At 35.6% G+C, this 23,187-nt stretch overlaps 1 long non-coding RNA gene across 1 annotated transcript in view; it reads right to left on the bottom strand.

Annotated features, from left to right (window-relative positions):
* Positions 1 to 23,187, bottom strand: part of LOC103877179 — a 121,254-nt gene that overhangs the window by 4,236 nt on the left and 93,831 nt on the right. The window lies entirely within an intron of this gene.

Raw genomic sequence — 23,187 nt, 5'->3', positions numbered from 1 at the left:
ATATACACAGTAATGGGATGGCTGGGTCAAATATATTTTAAATGTATTTATAATGATATCAGAAATATATATATTTTTTTAAATTTATTTATAATGACATCAGAAAAAAGTTGAAAACAATCTTGTGACTTGTATAATTAGTTGTCCACAAGAGGACAAGAAGCTCAAATTAAATTAATCATTTTAAGTGTATAAACTTTCCACCCTGACAATTTATCATAATTTTGGGGGGGGAAATCTAGTGAATTTCAAGAGTCTTCAAAAAACTGTACATGAGGTTTCCAGGAAATTATTGGCCTAAGTGTTTATCAGCAAGAGATTACACATCTTCTGTATGTGTACTGAAATGCCATGTGCCTTGTGGCAGTGGTCCCTCATATTAAAATGGCACCATACATGTTCGTATGTGTGTGTGTTCATATGTGTATACACATATGGTAAAAATATTTGCACGTATTACAGGCATATTTATGCTTTCCCCCATAAACTTTTGCATACAAATGGATATTCTATAATTTCTTGCTATGTAGTAATATGTGGTAATGTCAAAAATGAACACAAATTTAAATACAAACTATTAACGAAAACATTCTATAGTTAATATAACAATTTATTTATTTAACAAATTTTAGGAATATAAGTGTTCATTTATTCTACTAAGATTTGCTGATTACTGATTAGTATTGAGTACTTGATAGATATTAAAGAAGCAGAGATGAAAAGATGAAAAAGGCCTCAGAGCTGATCACAATCTATCTATCAGAGAAGAAGGTCTGTAGGGCCATTTATAGTGTTTTGAGAAAAATCTGCACTCACTCTAATGAAGCACATTTCTGTCTGCCAGGAAAAGCAAAGCTACTATAAGAACTCACTACATCAACGCGTATTCATTATTGAGACCATCCTAGGAGAGCTGCATCATCACAGGCTGCTCTGAGGTCTGTGCCCAATCAAGCAAAGAACAACGGGGACAATCACACTGTGCAGAGGGTGACCAATTGAGAAAAAAAGGACTCTTAAGAAGATCGTCCAACTTCCTTAAATGACTTTCATTAATTTTACACCTTTTGCCAATTAATTGCACTTATGAGCCTTGCTTGTCAATTACTGCATTCTCACTTTCAGCAATTGAACTAATCTTTGCCTATTCATATTTTGTTTTTTAAATAGGTATTTCCAATTATTGATATAAATCTTTATGATTACATTACAAATGTCTGACCATATTTATTCATTCTTCATAGAGACAAAATAAAGTTTCTATTATCTACACTTAAAACATGTTGTACTTTTTTCTTTACAGCACAACTTACAATATTGTCTTTATTTGGTGATTATTTTAAAACAAATATATTCCATTTAAAATACAAGCTCAATAACTACAGATACATTTATGTTTGTATGTATATATATATACACACACACACACACGTATTTTTCTTATTCTGTTTTCAGTGTCTGCCTGCATACATGTTATACAGAAAAAGTTAAATTAGTATTTGATCAATAGTGAGTTTAATGTACCTTCATTTTTCACCTGCTGCATATACTTAATATGTTGTTAGTTTACAAATATGAGTAAGACCAGGATAAAGGTATCAAGAAACTCAGAGCCTATATTTCAATGTGGCTAGTGCAATCATTAATTTATTTACTGAGTGTTATGATCACACAGAAGCGGCACTAACCCTACTTTTTATTACAGTGAACTGCCTTCTGAAAGTGGCTCACTTAAAGAACATAGCTGGAGGTATTACATTATCTGATTACAAGCTATACTACGAAGCTATAGTAATTAAAACAGCATGGTATTGGCAAAAAATGTATGTAAACCAATGGAATAGAAAGACCAGAAATTAACCCATACCTGTAGACAAATGATTTTTTTTTTTTTTTTTTTTTTTGTTGAGACAGAGTCTCGCTTTGTCGCCCAGACTGGAGTGCAGTGGCCGGATCTCAGCTCACTGCAAGCTCCGCCTCCCGGGTTCACGCCATTCTCTTGCCTCAGCCTCCTGAGTAGCTGGGACTACAGAAGCCCGCCACCTCACCCAGCTAGGTTTTTGTTTTTTTTTTTTAGTAGAGACAGGGTTTCACCATGTTAGCCAGGATGGTCTCGATCTCCTGACCTTGTGATCCGCCCGTCTCGGCCTCCCAAAGTGCTGGGATTACAGGCTTGAGCCACCGCGCCCGGCCGACAAATGATTTTCTATAAAGATGCCAAGAATACACAATGGGAAAAATACAGTCTCTTCAATAAATGGTGTTGGGAAAACTGCATTTCCACATGCAGAAGAATAAAACAGGACCTACTCTCACACTATACACAAAAACTGCCCAAAATGGATTAAGGATTTAAACATAAAATCAGAAACTCTTAAACTACTAGAAGAAAACAGGGGGGGAAAACTACATGACATTGGTCTGGGCAATGATTTTTTTGGATTTGACTCCAAAAGCACAGGCAGCAAGTCCAAAGGTAGACAAACAGGATTAAATCAGACTAGAAAGCTTCTGTATATCAAAGAAAACAATTAACACTTTACAAAGGCAACCTAAGGGTTGGGAGAAAATATTAGCAATCACATATCTGATAAAGAGTTATAACCAAAGTATATAAGGAGCTCCAAGAACTCAATAACAGAAAATAAAACAAAAAATTAAAAAATGGGCACGAAACCTGACTAGACAGTTATCAAAAGAAGACACGCAAATGGCAAGCAGATGCATGGAAAAATGTTCAACATGGCTAATCATTCAAACAATGCAAATTAAAACCACAAGAAGATATCATCTCACACCTGTCTTAATGGTTTCATTGAAGAGCTGAATGATAACACGTGGTTGACAAAGTTGTGCAGAAAAAGGAACACTTGCACACTGTTGGTGGAAAATGTAAATTAGCACAATCATTATGTGAGTAATATGGAGATTCCTCAAAAAACTAAAAATAGAATTACGATATGATCCAGCAATCCCACTTCTGGGTATTTGCCCAAAAGGTTTTGACTCAGTTTGTCAAAGAGATATTTGTACTCCCATGTTCACTGCTGTACTAGTCACAATAGCCAAATTATGGAATCAACACAAATGTCCATCAGTCAATGAATGGATAAAGAATGGATAAATGAAATACTATTCAGTCTTAAAAAAAAAGACAATTCTGTCATTTGGGGCAACATGAATGGAATTGGAGAACGTTATGCTAAGCAAAATAAGTCAGGTACAGAAAGACAAATACTGTATGTTCTCACTTATCTATGGAATCTAAAATAGTTGAACTCATAGAAGCAGAGTTTGGAGTGGTGGTCACAGAGGCTGAGGGGCAGGGAAAATGAGGAAATGCTGGCCACAAGGTACAGAATCCCAATTAGACAGGAAGAATATCTTTTCCTCCTTTTTGAGTTCTACTGCATAATGTGGTGAATATAGTTAAAAATACAAGCTGGGAGCAGTGGCTCATGCCCGTAATCCCAGCACTTTGGGAGGCCGAGGCAGGTGGATCACCTGAGGTCAGGAGTTTGAGACCAGCCTGGCCAACATGGTGAAACCCCTTCTCTACTAAAAATACAAAAATTAGCCGGATGTGGTGGCGTGAGCCTGTACAGCTATTCTGGAGGCTGAGGCAGGATAATCTGGGACTTGAACCTGGGAGGTGGAGGTTGCAGTGAGCCGAGATCACACCACTGCACTTCAGCCTGGGTGACAGAGCAAGAGTCTGTCTCAAAAAACATAAAAAATAAAATAGAGTACTGTGCATTTCAAAAGTAATTTCAAATGTCCTCACTAGAAAAAATTTTAAATATTTGAGGTGACAGATCTGGTAACTAGCTTGATTTAATTATTCCACATTGTATTTTTGTACCCCATAAATTTTAGACAATAATAAATTGTCCATTTATAATAAAAATAAATAAATAATGTTACAATCAGTTAATAATTACCAAATGAATGCCAGAAAGTATGTTGTCTTTAAATGATGTCTCTTCCCAAAATGTTCCCATTTGCAACCGAAATAACAAAATACAAGAGTTACTGGAAACAAAAATTCGTGTGACTCTTTTTGTGTGCATTTGTAGAGTGCACCACCATGACATGGAACCATAGAATAGTAATGAATTATGGTTTTAGTAAGAACCCATGATAAGACAACTAGGAGGGTAGCAAAATAAAAGTTCCTGAGAGCTCCATCCTCTAATGTCCTATTAAATGTACCAAAAAGCTTCTGGGAAGGTGAAAATCCCTGACAGGACGCAGAACTAATGGCAACAACTGAGCATGTTCCTAAAATCATGGGGTATTCTGCACCAATGGGATTTGCTCCAATACATGACCAAGAGCAGATCTAAAATTTTTCACTTTTCAAAAACTGAACCTTAGTCATAGGTGGATCTGGAGAATGCTCTGCCCCATATCCACTGACATTATTAGGATTTGGTCAGTCATGTGATGTTGATAGCGTGGTTTCACCTGGGTAACTCCATCCTGAAATAGACTACTGGGGATGGAATTATCACAGGTGTCAATCACATTAAAAATGTGATTTGGCCATAAATATGAGACAAACCTGGCTATCTTACAGCCCTAACTTTATCTTGATTGTAGAACAAACCACAGGCAGAATATGTGACTCATGGCAGCAAATTTAAAAAATATTTTCTTCAATTAAACGTGCACCTCAAACATGTATCATTTCTTTGTGTTGGGAACATTCAATATCCTCCTTCAGCCTATCTTAAACTGTACAATATATTGTCATCAACTATATTCATTCTACAGTGATACAGAAAACTAGAATGTATTCCTCCTATCAATCTGTAACTTTGTGTCCTTTAACAAATGCTAATTACCCTAATCTGATCACTACACATGATATATATCAAAACATCACTATAGAGTCCATAAATATTTATAATTATTGTGTGTCAACCTTAAAAATGGTTAAAATGGTAAAGATAGATAAATACATAAGTGTGCATCTCAAATAGATTATCTTCTGATGGACTGCCTTATTTATTTTAATTAAAAAAAATAAAAACACTAAACATCTCGAAGTCTACAATACAAAGTAAACAGATGGGGGCAGGTAGAGTAATTTTTTCAAAAGTGTGGCAGCTGCCACAAGAGAAGATATATAGATCAATGGTATAGAATAAAGAGCTTAGAAATAAACCTCCACATATATGCTCAAAAGATTTTCAACAAAGATGCCAAGACTATTAAGTAGAGAAAAGGACAGTCTTCAACAAATAATGTTTGGAAACTGAATAGCCACATGCAAAGAAATGAAGTTGTACCCCTCCCTTGCACCATGTACAAAAATTAACTCAAAATAGATAAAAGACCTCAATGTAAGATCTAAAACTATAGAACTCTTACTTGAGACCAGCCTGGCCAACACGGTGAAACCCTGCCTCTACTAAAAATACAAGAATTAGCTGGGGATGGTTGTGCACGCCTGTAATCCTAGCTACTCCGGAGGCTGAGGCAGGAAAATTGCCTGAACCTGGGAGGCAGTGGTTCCAGTGAGCCGAGATTGCGCCACTGCACTCCAGCCTGGGTGACAGAGTAAGACTCTGTCTCGAAAAAATAAGTAAATATAAATAAATCAATAAAACTATAGAACTCTTAGAATGAAACATATATAAAAATATTAAAAACATTAAATTTGTCAGTAATTTCTTGAATGTGATACCAAAAGCAGAGGCAACAAAAGATCAAATAGATAAAATGGACTTAATGAAAATTAAAAACTTGCGAATCAAAAGAAACTATGAAGAGAGTAAAAAAGCAACCCACATGTTGGGAGAAGACATTTGCAAGTCATATAACTGATATAGGATTAATATCCAGAATACATAAAGAACTCCTAAAACTCTACAACAATGAAACAACCAAATTCAAAAATGGTCAAAGACTCAAATAGACGTTTCTCCAATAAAGATGTACAAACGGACAATAAGCATATGAAAAGATATGCAACATCAGGAATTACTAATTAAATGCAAACTAATATCATAATGAGACCACTTTATACCCATTGGCATAGCCAAAAAAAATACAAAATAATAAATGTTAGCCAAAATGTGAAGAAATCAGTAAACTTCTGCATTGATGATCGGAATATAAAATAGTTCAGGCACTATGGAAGACAGTAGAACAATTTATCAAAAGTTAAACATAGAATGGCCGTATAATCCAGGTCTGTACCCAAAATAATTGAGCAAGGACTTGAATAGATATTTGCATACCAACGTTTATAGCAGCATTATTCACAACAGCCATAGGTGAAAACAATCCAAATGTCCGTCGATCAATAAAAGGATACATAAATTGTGGTGTATACATATAATGAAACATTACTGATTCTTTTTAAAAAATGAAAATTCTAATACATGAATCTTGAAAGCATTATGCTAAGTCAAATAAGCCGGGTAAAAAGAACAAGTATTGTAGGTTTACACTTATTGAGGTATCTAGAATGAGTAGGCAAATTCATAGATACTGACAGCAAAATGATGGTCGTCAAGGCCTGGGGTAGGTGGGAATGGGGAGTTAGCGTTTAATAGTGTTAACTTTTAAGAACTCAGAATTTACAATTTTAGAAAAGGAGAGGAGATTTATTTCTTGTAAAGGGTTACGGGGGCAAGGTGGCCGTCCCACAGGCTGAGAAGTGTGCTTCCAGCCAAGATCAGAGACAGGCACTTAGAAGGAGCAGGGTTTGGAGTAGGAGCTTTATGCTGCATAGAGTGGCTAAACATACACATTCAATAGGTTACAGGGAGAGCTGTGAATATTCACGAAGGGGGTCCTGACACACATATTGAACAAACATGTATGTAACATACCACGCATGTTCACTTTGGGGTGGAGGCCTAACATTTAATGTGTTACAGTTAAGCTCTCTACATCAAAAGGTCCTTTCAGGACACAAACGCTTGTGAGCGCCTCTGTAAACCAGCCCAGAACCAGTCCGTGGTCAGTGGTCTTTAATTGGGAGGAAGTTAATGAAATCAGTCCCTTATCCAAGGAAAGCTGTAGTTAAGGCTGGTGGAAAAGGGGGACAGTTAGCCAAATGTCTGTGAACTGGGTGAGTGGCAATTGTTTTAATCTTGCTTCTCTCAAGGACAGTACTTGTTTAGGTGCTAGAGATAAAGAAAAACCTTGTGGCAGTTAGGGACAACGTTTATTTTTTAAGTGTAGTTGTGACTTCACCCTTGCCTGCCATGGCCTGAGGTCCTGTTTATAATTTGGTGTCTTATTGCCACGAAGAGTCTGTTCAGTCAGTCTCATGAACTCGGTTTTAACACTAACACTGGTTACGCTTATACCATAAAAAAACAAGGAGGTTATGCCTATGGTTTAGGCAAAACGATAAAGAGGTGCGTCTGACCATCCATCCCCTTGTGGATAGGAACTCAGTTTTAAGGATGTTGGGGGTCCCCTTGGCCAAGTTGGGGTCTGTTCTGTTGGTGGGGCCTTAGGACTTATTTTTAGTTTACAATAGGTACAAAGTTTCAGTCTGGGAGGATGGAGAAGTTCTAAAAATGAATAGTGGTGATGGGTGCACAGCAACGTGAACATACTTAATTTCACTAAATTATACACTGAAAATGTTTACATGGTAAAGTATAGGTTGTGTATATTTTACCACAATTAATATAATAAGCTATTATGCAAAAACAAGAAAAGTCTAAGAAACTGGTATCAGTTGATATGAACTAAGGATGAACTAAGTAGACATGACAACCAAAGGTGATGTGATATTCCCATGGTATCTTCGAAGAGAAAAATGATAGTAGTTAAACAACTAAAGAGATCTGAATAAAGTATGAACTTAAAGGGAAGGAATATCAATATTTGCTTATTAATTATGAAAATGTGCCATGCTAATATGTTAATTATAGGGGAAACTTGGTGTGGGTTAGATGAGAACTCTTTGTACTATTTTTGCCACCTTTCTGTGAATCTAAAACTACTCAAAGAGTTTATTTTTAAAAGGCATGGAAAAAAACTAAATAAGAGGTGAACCAAACACAAATATCATAGAAGTCAATCTCGTTCTGAGGAAACACCTGACGTTTTATGAAAATGACTTCTGCTATTTGTAAAGAAAGTTTTGTAAAAGATACACTAGGCAACTTTACAACAACAACAACAACAAAAACTTTCTTTCTTAGTAGTATAATTTGAATTATTCTTACAAGTAGTAAACAACAGTTTAAGAAATCATAAAATCAGATTATGGAAATGATTTGTATGCAAGTAGCTAGGCAACATGCAGGAAAAATACAGATAAAGATTATTCAACAGAAGAAGAACAAAATGGAAGACAAGATACAAAGATTAACTTTCTGAAACAGAAGAGGCAATAAACAAAGTTTAAAAATAATAAGGGGCCAGGCACGGTGGCTCTCACCTGTAATCCCAGGACTTTAGGAGCCGAGGTGGGTCGATTGCTTGAGCTCACGAATTCGAGACCAGCCTGGGTACGATGGGAAACCCCATCTCTACAAAAAATACAAAAATTAGCCAGGCGTGGTGGTGTGCACCTGTGGTCCCAGCTACACTCCAACCCGGGTAGACCCAGCTTTTGCCTCAGAAAAAAAAAAAAAAATTACTAAGAAAGTACATAATTGAAAATAAAAATAATTTCAAATTTAACCATTCTACAAGCAGTTACACTTTTAACTATATATCAAAGAAAAGCTTTTCACGAAGTGAGGAAGGAGTTAAAGAAGTTAGGTTCTGATCCATTCATTCATTTTACTGAAGAACTTTCATAGGGGTGAGGGGGTGAGGGCAGAGGGTAAGGGAACTGGTCTAATATTGCCAGTTGGAATAATTACATTTGTTAGTACAAAAAGATCTTATATTGAAAATAACCATGGCAGGATATCCATAGCTAAAGAAAAACTATGACAAATAAACTCAGAATCCATGGTTTTCTGAGGCAAGTTCCCCTACAAAATGTCGCATTTCTTTAAAGCTAAAGTATGTCTCGTATACAGCATATACGTGTACTTTAGTTTGTGTCCAGTTTTAACTCTTTTGATCGAAGCATTTATTTCACTTAGATTTAACATTAAGTATCGATATGATGGGATTACTTCTGTGGTTTTTTTTTTGTTGTTGTTGTTTTTTTTTTTTTTTTTTTTTTTTGCTGTTTTCTATTTGTCTCATTGACTTTTTTGTTCTTCTGTTTATCTTTTACTGCCTTGTTTTGTGTTAGAGAGAGATTTCAATGCAATTTTAAATTCCTGTTTAAACCATTTTAAAAATGTATTTTCTTAGTCGTATATGGATACAGTTGGTGGTTCCCCAAAACTACTACAGACATACCTTGTTTGATTATGTCTGGCTTTATTGCACTTCACAGATGTTACATTTCCTACATACTGGATGTTTGTGGCAGCCCCTGCGTCCAGCAAGCCTATCAGTACCACTTTTTCAATAGCATCTATTCACTTTGTGTCTCTGTGGCACCAGTTTTTAGCAATAAAATCTTTTTAATTATTAAGGTATATACATTGTTTTAAAGACATAATACTGTTGCACACTTAGTAGACTATAGTGCAAACATAACTTTTATATGAACTGAAAAAACTAAAAAATTTTACTTTGCTCTGGTGGTCTGGAACTAAACCTGCAATATCTCCCAGGTATGCCTGTATACACACACACACATATGTGCAATTTTATATTCACCCACATATTGCCAAATTTAATGCCATAGTTTCTTGCCTATATTTCTTTCTAAAAGTTGTTTAGTTTTAAGTTTTACGTTTAGGTCTTGGATCCATCATGAGTTAATCTTTGTACATGACGTAAGGTACAGGTCCAGCTACATTCTTTTGAATGTGGATATCCAGTTTTCCCAGCACCACCTGCTGAAGAGACTTCCCTTTCCCACATTGAATGGTCTTGGCACTCTCATCAAGTAGCAATTGAATGTATACGTAAAGGTTGATTCTATTCTATTCTATTGGTCTGTGTGTCTGTCCTCGTACCGGTACCACAAAGTATTGATTCCTGCAGCTTTATAATAAGTTTTGAAATTGGTACCTTGTGAATCCTCCAACTTCATTCCTTTGCAAGATTATGTTGGCTACTTGGAGTCCCCAAAGTTTTCATCTGTATTTAGGATGGGGTTTTCTCTTTCCAAAGAAAACACAATTATGATTTTTAAAGAGATTGCATTGAATCTGTAAATCTCTTTAATTAATACCGTTACCAAAAAATATTAAGTCTTCCTCTCCATGAATATGGAGTGCCTTTCCATTTCTTTATGCTCTCTTAACAACTATCAACAATGTTTTGTAGTTTCCATTGTGCAAGTATTTGCCTTCTTGATTAAATTTATTTCATGTTATTATTTTTTATGTTATTGTAAATTGAATTTTTTTTTTAATTTTCTATTCAGGTTGTTCATTGTTAGTGCATAGAAAAGCAACTAACTTTTGTGAGTTGATTTTTTGCCTCCTGCAATTAATCGTGCTGAATTCACTTAGTAGCTCTAGTGTGTGTGTATGTGTGTGTAATATTTAGGGTTTTCTATATATAAGATCATAGCATCTGAGAACAGAGATAATTTTACTTCTTTTCCAATCTGGGTGCCTTTTTTTGGCATAATCTCTCTGAATAGATCTTTCAATATTACGTCAAATAAAAGTGGGGATTCTTGTCTTTTCTTAGTCTTAGTGGAAATACTTTCAGTTTGTCACTATGGAGTATAATAGTGAGCATGAGACTTACATATGTGGTCTTTATCATGATGGGGAATTTTACCCTATCCCTGGTTTGTTGGATGTTTTATGATAAAAGGAAGTTAAATTTTGTCAGATGTTTCTTCTACTTTGAGATAATCATGTGAGGATTTTTCCCTCTTTATTCTACTAATGTGGTGAATTACATCAATTGATTTTCGTATTTCAAAATATCCTTGTTAATTGATCGTGGTGTGAAATTCTCTTAATGTTATTTAATTCTATTTACTAATGTTTTGTTGAGGATTTTTACGTCCATATTCATAAGAACATTGGTTTGTAGTTTTCTTTTCTTGTATTTTCTCTGTCTGACTTTGGTATCTGGGAATTTTGCCTCATAAAATGAGCTGTGAATGTTCTCTCCTTAACTCTTCTTTAATGTTTATGTAACATTGGTATTAATTTTTCCTCAAATATTCAACGTACTCCAACAGTGAGGCCAACTGTGCCTGCAATATTCTTTGTCAAAGCTTTTTGATAAGTAATTAGAATTATTTAACCCGAAAAGTTGTATCAACAGGTTTCTCCATCTTGGTACAATTGATGTTTGGGGCTGAGTAATTCTGTTTTGTGTAGAGCTGTCCTATTTATTATAGAATTGAATGGTGTTTAGGAGCATCCTTGGTCTCTACTCACTAGATGCAATAGCACCCTTTCCCCCTGAGGTGCGACACAAAAAGGCCTCTAGACATTGTCAGTGGATCCCAGAGAAAATGAACACATCTGATTGAGATTGACTGATGTATTAGGATTTTTTCCTATTCCTTGTGACAGATTTGGAAATTCGTATCTTTCAAGAAATTCAAATACCGCATGTTCTCACTTATAAGTGGGAGTTAAATGATGAAAACGCATGGACACTGATGGGGAACAACAGTCTCTGGGGCCTGTTGGAGGACGGGGGTGGGAAAAGGGAGAGGATCAGGAAGAATAGCTAATGTATGATGGGCTTCATACCTGGGTGATAAGGTGATCTGTGCAGCAAACCACTGTGGCACATGCTTACCTGTGTAATAAACCTGCACATCCTGCAGATGTACCCCTGAACTTAAAATAAAAGTTAAAAAAATTTTTTTTAATTTGTCAATTTCTTCAAACTGTCAAATGTATTTGTTTATAACATTCAGTTATCAGTCTTTATGGCCGTAGAGTCTATAATAATGTTAATTGATGATACTTATTGTGTTTTGTGCTCTCTCTAATTAATCTATCTGGTCTAATTGGAAATTTATGAATTTTATTAGCAGTTTCAAAAAATAAAATTTGTATTTTAGTGATTTTGCTCTACTGTTGTGTCAATTTTCTACTTCAATGATTTCTGCTCATGTCTTTACTATTTTCTTTCGGTTAACTTTGGTTTTAATTTTATTTTCCTTCTCTAACTTCTCAGAGCGGAATCTTATATTCTTAATTTTTTAATATTAGCATGAATTTTCTTTCAATGACTGCTTTAGCTGCATCCCTCAAATTTTAATATATTATGTTTTTGTGGATTCTCGGTTAAAATATTTGCTATTTTCTCTTCTGATTTCTTTCTCTTATGAGGTATTTAGAAGTGCTTAATTTTAAGTATTTTAGCATTCTCCAGATATCTTTTTATTTATTTATATTTTAATTCTATTGTAGCCAGATCATATGTGTATAATATCAGTCCTTGGAATTTATTGGTACACATTATATGGCCCAGCATATGTTCTATCCTGATTTAATGGGTCCAAGTACATTTGAATATAGTGTGTAATGTGCAATATTAGGTATATTGTTCTTTAAGGGTTAATTAAATTAAGTGATTGGCAATAACATGTAAATATTACATACCTTTATTACTATGAGTGTGTTAAAATCTCCATCTATAACCATGGATTTGTCTTGTTCTCACTTTAGAATTGTTTTTGTTTGATGTATCTTGAAACTTTGTATGTACATGGAATATTATATTGTCATTTGTTCTTAAAACATTTCCTTCCAATTTCTTTATCCTCTTAAACTGAGAACCAATTGGACACAGGTTAGACCGTGCTGAATGTTCATTGATTTCCACATGTGCCTGGAAAACTTTGTGCTTCAGTATGTGTAGATCTACCTCTTTCTTTTAAATGATGAATAGCATCAAACAGTATTTTAGTACCATAAGTAATATATCATTTTTTATCATTGTATGTGTATTTCCAACTTTTTCCCTTTCCAAAGAAAGCATTAAAAATAAACACTGTGGGCTAAAAGTGGTGGCTCACACCTGTAATGTCAGCACTTTGGGAGGCCAAAGCAGGTGGATTGCTTTAGCTCAAGAGTTTGAGACTGGCCTGGGCAACATGGTGAAACCTCATCTCTACTAAAAATATGAAAAATAGCCAGGTGTGGTGGCACATGCCTGTAGTTCCAGCTACTCAGGAGGCTGAGGCAGGAGGATTGCTTGTGACCAGGAGGTGGAGGTTGCAGTGAGCCAAGATCATGACACTGTACTCCAGACTAGGTGACAGAGTGAGACCCTGTATCAAAAATAAATAAATACATGCTGCGTATTATACACACACACACACACACACACACACACACACACTATTGATCTGACATAGGTACTCGGTTTTGGTTAGTGGAAGAATACTTGCACTTACAGTTTTGTCAGTAGAATCTGTTTGCAGTTTTAAAAACTCTACATCATGTTAAATTCCCAAAAGGTGTATATGAAAGTATCCATTGTCTCACACGACCAACAGTACTTGATAATATTAATCTAATTTGTTTGCTGTTGGGTGAAAAAACACAGGATTTCATTTAAATTTACATCCCTAGCTACAAATACTCTTGAAATTGTATTTATATTAACTCTCTAAATTGTATGCTTATATTTCTCGCCTATTTTTCAAGATTTTTTTCTTTTAGATTTGAAGTTTCCCTCTATATATCGTGATTGTTATTATTATTTAACTTTTCTACATCTAGCAAATACTGTTTCCAATACTGTTTCCAAGATTTATGGGATTAATCTCAATCTAATAACCTTGGATTATTATATCATTTCCTACATGGAAGTTTTTGCTCTACTATTTATGTAGTCCACCTAGGAATATAGTGTAGACAAATGCTAAGGAAAAGGTTCTAGAGTCAGATTATGTGTCTCAAAATCTCAATATCCTTGTCTAAGGTGAGGAAATGTTAAGATAACATATCAGAGAAAATTCTCCTGTTAGTATGTGAGTAGGTGTTCTTAAGCAAGACACAAAACCTAGGTTCTATTAAAAAAAAAAAAAGCAGTGAAAAGAATATAAATCATTCTAACATAAAGACACATGCATGTGCATTTTCATTGCAGCAGTATTTACAGTAGCAAAGACATGGAATCAATCTAAATGCCCATTAACAGTAGACTGCATAAAGAAAACGTGGCACATATACACCGTGGAGTACTACTCAGCCATAAAAAAAGAATGAGATTCTATCTGTTGTAGCAACATGCTTGGAGCTGGAGGCCATTATTCTAAGCAAACTAAAACAGGAACAGAAAACCAAATATCACATGTTCTCATTCATAAGTGGGAGCTAAATACTGAGTACTCATGAACACAAGAGAACAACAGACACCAGGACCTACTCGAGTGTGGAGGAAGGGAGAAGAGGGAGGATCAAAAAACTACCTACTGAGTACTATGCTTATCACATGGGTGATGAAATAATCTGTATACCAGACCCCATAACATGCAATTTACCTGCATAACAAAGCTGCACATGTATCCTGAACCTAAAATAAAAGCTAAAATTTTAAAATTTTTAAAAAAGATTTGTGAAATCTTACTATATTTTGGATACATTACAAGGATCAAACCACTTAACCCTCCTAAAACCCTGAGGTATAGGACAATCTCCGTTTCACAGATCAATATTTTTTCTAATGCTTTTTTACATTTTTACAGATTAATTTTATGTGGTTTGGTCTAAATTATTTTAATCCAAAAGATAGCCAGTATTCCCAACAACATTTACTACAGTTCTTCCTTTTCCCCACTAATTTAAGTGACCCTTTGTCATACTTGGATCAATTTTAGTGCTATGTACAATTCTCATTGACCTTTCTATTTATTCTTGTGCTAATATCTTACTGACTTAATTACTCTAGCTTTACAGTATATTTTTAACCTTTTGTAACATGTCCAGAGTTTTTATTTTTCTCATTTTTTAAAACAACAGTCATGATTTTTTTTCCAAATGGAAGTTGGAATTTGTTCTGTTACATTAAAATATTTCTGTTGAAATTTCTATTGGGATTATCCAAATTTATAGATTATCTGGAGAATCAAGATTTTTACAATATGAAACATTACTATTTTGTAAGAAGCATGTCTCCAAATTAATTTATTTAAATGGTGCCCTTCAAAGTAATGTAAGGATTTTATTATACCTCTTTTGAGCATTTCTTATCAAGTTTATTAACAGGTACTTTGTAGCTTCTTTTGCTCTAGTTATTCAGATCCTTCCTACCCAAATTTTCTACTTAGTTAAGAAACTGACTTTTAAATTTTGAATTCTGTTAGGACTCTTCACTGATATCTCTTATTCTAATAGGTTTTTAGTGGTTCCTTTGAGGATTGCTAGGTAGCTTGCCATGTGGTCCTAAATAATGACGGTGTGTCTTTTTTATTTTAATTTTTATATCATAGTTTTTCTTTTTCTCTTGTCATATTACATGGGCCAGGATATCTACTACAATGTTGAATAGCATCAGTGACAATAATATCTTTATTTTTCTCATTTTTTTATTTCAAGAATATTTTAAAATTTCACTTTACATGTGATTTTGATGCAAATTTTTAATGACAATTTTATTCAAGGTGTTTAGTTCTATTTTTACCATGTTAAGAACATTCAATTTGGAGGCAAATTAAATTTATCAAATGGTGTTTATGTATCTATTAATGTTGATTTATCTTTTAACTTGTACTTTAAAAATTCTCTAACTTGAATTGCTTTTGTATTTCTAGCATAAAATTGTAAATTCTTAATAAAACCATACGTTTAATATTTGTAATTTTTTATTATATCACTTCTGTTTGGTGTTCATGGTTAGAGAAAATAGTAGCCATATCCCAGAAACGCGTGTGCGCACACACACACACACAGCCAAAATAATTATTCAATTTATCTTTTTCATCTAATTTACTTTTTGTTACCTTCTTCCTGTTTCTTATTTTATTTTTGCATAAATAGAAAACTAAGCAAATTTGCTGAGTTGTGTAACATAAATTTTTAAAAGCTATCTTCAGATACCTCTGGATAATATTTTTAGTTCTCTCATGTTGCTATTTGTCATTAAACGAAATAATTTTGTTTTTTGAAAGTGATATTTCAAGGCATTTCTGACTGTATTTAGGAATAAAAAAATATTTACGGAAAATATGTGGGTTTGTTTATTCCTTTTGTTATTTCCTCTCTTCCTTCTTCCTTTCCTTCCTCCTCATTCTTCTTTTATTCTCTGCTTCCCTCTTTTGTTTATTTTCCTACAGTAATGGTGAATTTGCCTTAAACTGACCATATTGTATTCTCTCGTCCCTATTGTAGCTAGTGGAATGCATTCTCATGATGGATAGACAGGAAAATGCACAGTCTGTGACGATGGAAGATAGTACAACCAAGGGGCTCATGGAGATCAATGGAACAAAAGCAGTTTATAAGCATCTAAGCTAAGCAGCAAAGAAAAGGCATATTGTTCTGAACACAAGCTATATCTTCACTAAACAAAATGTAATGACATGCCACTATGTATCAGGCACTATGCTAGGTTCTAAGGCAAAAAAGGAGATCAAGACTCAGACCAGGCACCTCCTCAGAGGACTAGCAGTGTTTTAGGAGGACATACATGAAATCAGAGATTTATTACAATGGAGAGAGCATTGGATGTATGTAGAAAACGACTGGTAGATACTGAAAGATGACGCTAAGGCAGCCTATGGAGTTTATGACACGGTCCACAGTGTGCTGGATAGTTACTCCAAGTCAGATATAATTCTGTTTACTACAGTTGTGTGAAAGCAATTATGTCGATTTCACATTTTATTCCTATTAAATTACTAAGTGCACTACTTACCCACTTAGTTATTTAAGTTAGGACATTTGCACTTAAATGCACAGATACTCATTTCTTTACTCTTCATCTTCTGAAAACTCGCTCATTAAGGCAGGCCACTCATTCGATAAAAATATACTGCCCACCTACTACGTGTCATTATTGGACTCAATTAGAAGCCAATCTGGCCGGGCGCGGTGGCTCAAGCCTGTAATCCCAGCACTTTGGGAGGCCGAGACGGGTGGATCACGAGGTCAGAAGATCGAGAGCATCCTGGCGAACACGGTGAAACCCCGTCTCTACTAAAAAATACAAAAAACTAGCCGGGCGAGATGGCGGGCGCCTGTAGTCCCAGTTACTTGGGAGGCTGAGGCAGGAGAATGGCGTAAACCCGGGAGGCGGAGCTTGCAGTGAGCTGAGATCCGGCCACTGCACTCCAGCCCGGGCGACAGAGCGAGACTCCGTCTCAAAAAAAAAACAACAACAACAATTAGAAGCCAATCTGACTGAGTCCCTGACCTCATGAAATTCACTTTCTAGTGGGACAGAGAAACATGAATCAAAATCTCTCAAATAAGTGTATAATCAAAGGACAGAAGGACAGATTTATGTGCAACCTAAACATTTAGTGATTAATTATACAGTGCTGGGTATAAGCATGGGAGCATTAAGGGCCCAAGGGAAGGAGGAAGCCCAGAAAGTGATAATTGAGTTGAGAGCTCAAGAATATTTGGGTCAAGAGACAGAGGTAAAGGGCTCCAGACAGAGGGCTGGGTGTGAGGGCAGGCCCTGTGGGAGGAAGCATGGTGCTTCTAGGCTAAGAAAAAGGTACAGAGTCTAAGGGAGGCGTGTGCACAATTAATGAGAGCTGTTGCTCTCTGGGTCTTGTAGGCCCTTTTAAGGATTTCCTTCCTTAGAAAAATGGGGAACTCTGAAGGGCATTAAATGTGGGAGAAAATAATTGATTTCCAGGTGGCCGTAATGTAGCAAACGGACTCAATGTTTTCAGCTCTTCCAACATCTCTACAGCAATTTCCCCGTATTCAATTCCCTCCTTTAACCTCCACAGGATGAATACTGACTCTGACAACACATACAGTATATAACATTTATTCAGTATTTTCTATCTGCCAGGCATTTTCTTAAGGGCTTTACATATATTATTTCATTTTTTCCAACAATCTTTTAGATTTGTATCTATTTATGTCCTCATAGCACAGACGTGGGACCTCAGGTACAAAAATTTAAGTAATTTGTCTAAGGTCACAGAACTGTAAGGTCTGTACCCTGATTTGGATTTCTAGCACTATTATCATTGTTTCCAATATGCTGTGTTTGGAGCTTTTTCTAATATTTCAATAGTTCTGCTGCTTGTTTTCTCAAATTCTATCATAAGAAAATGGAGTTAGAATATGAACTATGTAAACATTTCAAATAAAATGAGGTTAATATTTCAGACATTCTATGTAATATATGATTTCTGAATTTTCCTAATTGGTTTAGAATAAAAATACGAAAGAAAGGCAATGATGTTGTGAGGAATACAATTTTATTTGCATATTTATTTAAATGAGATATTTGAATATTTTACATGGATTTAAGCTTAAAATCAAGCACCTTTGGTGAATCATTTTTCTCTCAGAACTAAATTTGATAAGTTTGTGAATCTCAAAATGGTGAGATGTTCACACGTTTATTACTTTTTATTTCATATATATTTAGAGTGTCAGTAGGTAAGATAGGTTTGTGTCAGATTCAGTGTTACCATAATAAGGGAATTCTATTTAAAATGTTGCATATGCATGCACAATATTACTGGCTATATATAACAGATATATGTGTAACAGTTACAAGCTTGTAAATGTTATTTAAATGAAGACTTTTAATCTACACGATTTAAATAAAATTTATTTCTATTAACCTTACATAGAGAAAAAAATTCAAAACACCAAACAATATGGTATTCAAAATATAGAACTACCAGTTAAATGCAGATTAATTTTTTAACAAGAATTCCTATGCAGTAGGCAGATAGGTCCCACATCCCATTGTGATTGACAAGCCTGACATATGGAATAGTTCACAAATTCCCAGGTGACTGACAGATGGAGAATAGGAAGGCGGATAAAGTTGCCTAGAGAGCTGAGGATGATTTCATATTCAGCGGTTTTGATCAAAAGGATTCCAGATCTCACACTAAATTTAGCACCGCTGGCAATTAGTGCATGATTTATTCAGTCCTTTCATTTGCTGGTTGACAAATGGAAAACAAGCACAAAATTAAAAATAAGTTTATTTCCAGCATTTCGGATATTTAAAATGTGTGTGTCTTTGTTTGCACATAAATTAACATGAGATGAATTTATAGTGAGATTAAATCTGAAATGGAGATGCAAGCAATAAATAAGAGCTTTTTTATGTATCGTACGGGCAGAACAGGTGTTTGAATTAAGAAATACTAATATGTTTAGCAGCACGGCTCCACCTTTAGCATTAGGGAGTTGATGCTTTCCTAAATTTAGAATAATCTTTTCACAATTTGGAGTTCTTTCGTAAGCTTCCAACATAGGTGACCATCTGTATGACAATATTAATGCTTTTCAGTCTAGCAATAGTATAAAAATAAAAACAACTCCCCATCACCAGGCTTTTCTGCATTTCAATGAGTCACAGAAAGGCTATAGGCTTCCTTCCCTGTTTCTGAGTCTTGGGTGTCCATGGTGAACAGGCAGCAGACACCCAAATCTATCCCCTCTCATGCATTTAGAAATGGGGTTACAAGATTTCAACCTTTTCTGTACTATCCTTCAAGCTAGACCATGTGTAAAGCTCTGTTTCCAGTTTCTCTTCCTATTTCATGGAACAACAATGAGAGGAGCAAGATACGCTGATGTCAACCTTCTGTTGTGTTATTTAGAATCAGAACACAACAATATCACATCCACAATTGCAAGGGAGCGTAACTGTAAATTGTCCTCCTAGGGATCCAGAGAGGCAGGGACATTTTAAAGCACATTGACTGAAGGTGTAGAAAATGAATTGAGCAAAAGCCCCATTCTTTCAGTGATTTAAAAAAAAAAAAAAAAACAATTATCATCTCTGAAAGACCTTGTGATTTCTGAGTAGGTGTGTCTGTCTATCTCCTTTTTAGAAATCTTCTTGGCACTGTCTAATATAGCTGCTTAGAAAGATGAATGAATTTCTCGAAAGACGGTGGAAGCTGGAAGGATGTCTCAGAGTGTGAGGTGCCCTATCATTGTTAATGGAACAGAAGTGGCCCATTGAGGTAGCTTGACATCAAAAGCAAACCAGGGCAAACATTTATGAAATGTTGGGCTGGCAGCAAAGCACCTGAGACTTAGGGATTGTGGGGGCAGATGTTTGGGATACTTATAGGTTTTCTTATTTGATTTGTATTGCAGGTCTGACATTCAACTTTATTTGTATTCATTATTCACAGTGGGAACTAGAATGGTTTTTAAAATAGCATAAAATCCACTTAAATTATAATGGAAAGAATTGTGTGCAATGTGATGCTTTAATTACTGTTAGGCTAACCTTGGGATATGGGAAATGTCAGTTTTCATTGGCCACATGAAGGCTGAGCCCAGGTTTTAGCCCGCAGATATGTGCAGGCAGTGGGGGAGCAGCTCATGGGCACAGCCTGCCTGAGGAGTCCCCACAGTGCTTCAAATCTGCTTTGCCTCCTCCCCACACACCCTGGGGCACCACCATCACCGTTTCATTAGTATTTTCTTCCCCTTCTGCAATACCCTCACTGGTTCTCAGCAGCAGCCCAAAGACATTTCCCAGGCAAATGGCTTCAGGTCAGTTATGTTACTTCTTTTTTTTTAATAGACCCTCCATGGGTGGGAATGTCCTGGGTTTTCCACTCACCAAGACTGGGAACAGGGAAGCTATGATGAGCTGATACAGATCTTAAGACTCCTCTCTCTATCCATCTATTCTTCTATTACAACTTGAAACCAGTAGCCCAAATACCATGCTATCTCCCCTGTGTTTTCTGCATGCATAAATTATTTCATCTGTAAACAGGCATTATCAGTTTTGAGCTTCTGGTTCCCTAAGAGGATGAGAACACCTTCCAAAGTAAGAAGCCATCATTCTGATTACCCTATTCTACTGAAGAGTCTGTCTCTGTTCTTTTTTTTTTTTTTTTTTTTTGAGACGGAGTCTCGCTCTGTCGCCCAGGCTGGAGTGCAGTGGCCAGATCTCAGCTCACTGCAAGCTCCGCCTCCCGGGTTCACGCCATTCTCCTGCCTCAGCCTCCCGAGTAGCTGGGACTACAGGCACCGCCACCACGCCCCGCTAGTTTTTTGTATTTTTTAGTAAAGACGGGGTTTCACCGTGTTAGCCAGGATGGTCTCGATCTCCTGACCTCGTGATCCGCCCGCCTCGGCCTCCCAAAGTTGTCTCTGTTCTTTCAAGACCTGCCGTGGTGGTTAGGTATATGGTATGAAATCAACTGGACCTGATATTCTTCTCAATTATAAGATTTTGAATTTCAATTTACCCAACTATGTGCAAATGTAAGCCATATATGAACTGAGAGAAACAGAGACTAAATTTTTTTCTTAAGTCATGTTCCTGGAGAATATACAGACTATGCCTCTACATTACAGCCTGGAGGCAAGTTATGGCATATATACATGCCCACACAGATAAACATGTTTATACAGACACTTCCATTTTTATTTATTTTACTCAAAAATATGCTCTCTGAAAATAATGAGTGTTTAATAATTTGGGGAATAACTACATTTTAAAATACATGTGGCCTTTCCTTCAGTATGCCATTTATTTTTCCTAACTAATCTGTTGAACTGAATTGAACTGTTCATAATTGCTCATGTTTAAGCTATAAAATTTACAATGTCATATGGTTCAACTTAGTAAAATCACAGTATTAGATGGGAGAAAGGTGGCTACACCTCCATTCCACTATTGGAGAGAAAAGAAAGCAGGCAATACTTTCTAATACCTTATTAGTTATACAAAGAACTGTAAAAAGAATCTATCTCAACTGACACACAAGATTTTTTCTTGTTGCATACTTTCTCATCATGGTAAAAACCTGTGACAAATATAAATACTTTATTTATTTACTTATTTATTTATTTATTTTTGAGACAGGGTCTCACTTTGTCACCCAGGCTGGAATGCAGTGGCAAGATCTCAGTTCACTGCAGCTTCGACCTCCCAGGTTCAAGTGATCCTCCTGCCTTGGCCCTCCAAGTAGCTGGGACCACAGGCCCACACCACAATGCTCAGCTAATTTTCCTGTATTTTTTTGTAAAGACGAGGTTTCACCATGTTGCCCAGGCTGGTCTCAAACTCTTGAGCTCATGCAACCCGTCTCGGCCTCCCAAAGTGCTAGGATTACAGGTGTAAGCCACCTCAACTGGCCTAAATGTTTAATGTTTTAATTTGCTCTATATTACCTGTATGCACTGTGATACTGTAACATCGTAAGAAGAAGGAAAGGGAAAAATGTAACACTCACTGAATGACTCTTATGTGCCAGGCTTGGGGTTTTAGCAAAACATTAACTATTCTTCTCAGTTTTCTATAGTTCTCTGAATGAAATGTTTAACAAAATCTGAAGTATATGTTTAATCTCAGCATTTGTCTAAATATGTCCACCCAACATGGTCATCTCTCACCACATGTGTCTATTTATGTTTATATTTAAATGTATCAAACTCAAATAACTTAAAATGTTAGTTACTTCTGTAATAAAAGGAACATTTCAACCACTCAATAGCCATATGTGGCTGGGAGTTATACCATTAGAGCAGATATAGAAAGTTTTCCTCATCTCAGAGAGTTTCACTAGACAATGGTGGTCTAAGTCAATCTTTCAAAGGATATATTGGTCACAGAGTTTTTGTAACTTCATTAAACCTCTGGCAAGCTGGTGGCCTACGTCTATTTTTAATTATTTATCATTTCTAGAGACCAAACACTAAAATGACACATTTCTTAAAACATTATTTACAAAAGAATAAGCGACAATTTCCTTGAAAGTATGTAACATGAGATACTTAATAAACAAATAACACTCCCCAAAACTCTCCGTACTTTTGAACATTGATACAGACAGAGTGCATATATGACAGTTTATGTGACACACTCTCCGATCTTGATCTTAAACAGTTCTTTCATTTGACTGGTTTCTAAATAACACATCTAGTGAAATCAAAAGTCGTCTTTTCTGGGAGGAAAAGAAAAACAAATGTTTCCACAGTGATGCAGAAATACAGAAAACTGTTCAGAGGCAAACATTAAAACAGTAAGTGATCAAACACAGGTGATAATTCAAAAATAAGAAAAACTTGGAAGATT

This window comes from Papio anubis, chromosome 14 (assembly GCF_008728515.1).
Source record: "Papio anubis isolate 15944 chromosome 14, Panubis1.0, whole genome shotgun sequence".
NCBI classification, from domain to species: domain Eukaryota; kingdom Metazoa; phylum Chordata; class Mammalia; order Primates; family Cercopithecidae; genus Papio; species Papio anubis.
Note: the sequence above shows the minus strand (reverse complement) of the source record. Positions and strands in the feature narration are given on the sequence as shown.